The sequence below is a fragment of the Penaeus monodon genome, chromosome 19 (genome assembly GCF_015228065.2).
Source record: "Penaeus monodon isolate SGIC_2016 chromosome 19, NSTDA_Pmon_1, whole genome shotgun sequence".
NCBI lineage: Eukaryota > Metazoa > Arthropoda > Malacostraca > Decapoda > Penaeidae > Penaeus > Penaeus monodon.
In genome coordinates this window covers 8,316,782-8,317,447 of record NC_051404.1, presented here as the reverse complement: position 1 = coordinate 8,317,447, position 666 = coordinate 8,316,782, and the positions used below count along the sequence as shown (strand labels likewise).

General features: G+C 29.3%; 1 protein-coding gene across 1 annotated transcript in view; it reads left to right on the top strand.

Annotated features, from left to right (window-relative positions):
- LOC119585045 (sarcoplasmic calcium-binding protein 1-like) overlaps positions 1-666 on the top strand; it is a gene marked incomplete at its 5' end in the record, with an annotated part of 7,415 nt that overhangs the window by 5,596 nt on the left and 1,153 nt on the right.

The following is a 666-nucleotide window of genomic DNA, read 5'->3' as shown; positions in this document are numbered from 1 at the left end:
GGGGGGGGGGGAGGAGGGGTATTTTTGTGTATTTTTCTGGGACTTGTTTTTTTTTTTCTTTTTCTTGTACCTTTTTCTTGATTTCTAAAAGTGTATATTCTAGTGTTTGTCTGTGTTTTTTCGTATTTTTTCTTGCATTTTTTATTATTTATTTTTTTCGTTTTTTCTTGTGCTTTTTCCTGGTAATTTGTGGTACTTTCTTGTATTCTTGGGTATGTTCTTGCATTTCTTCTTGCATATTTTTGTATTTGTGATGTTTTTTTTTTATATAACTATGTAAATCTATGTATTCTTATCCTTCAGAAATATGAGTATAAATCAAAGCATATACCCGGAAATTATTCGATAATTAATAATAAAATATCTTATCACAAACTACCTTGAAACACATCAACATCCGCTTTCATATCAGATATTCAATAAGATTCCTGTAGCGAATACAAAAACAAGACTAAAAAATCTAATAAAATAGATAGAGGCAAAGAATACAAACAAACAAGGATATATCCATCTTATCGACGTAGAGTACTTCTGTCTCGGTTGTGAATGACTTTTGTTTACTATAGATTTATGTAGAGGAATGTTATTAATACATAGGTGGATGAATGGAGGTGTAACGTGTTGACATTTTTGTTTATTGTCGGAATGGTGTATAATTTATATGAA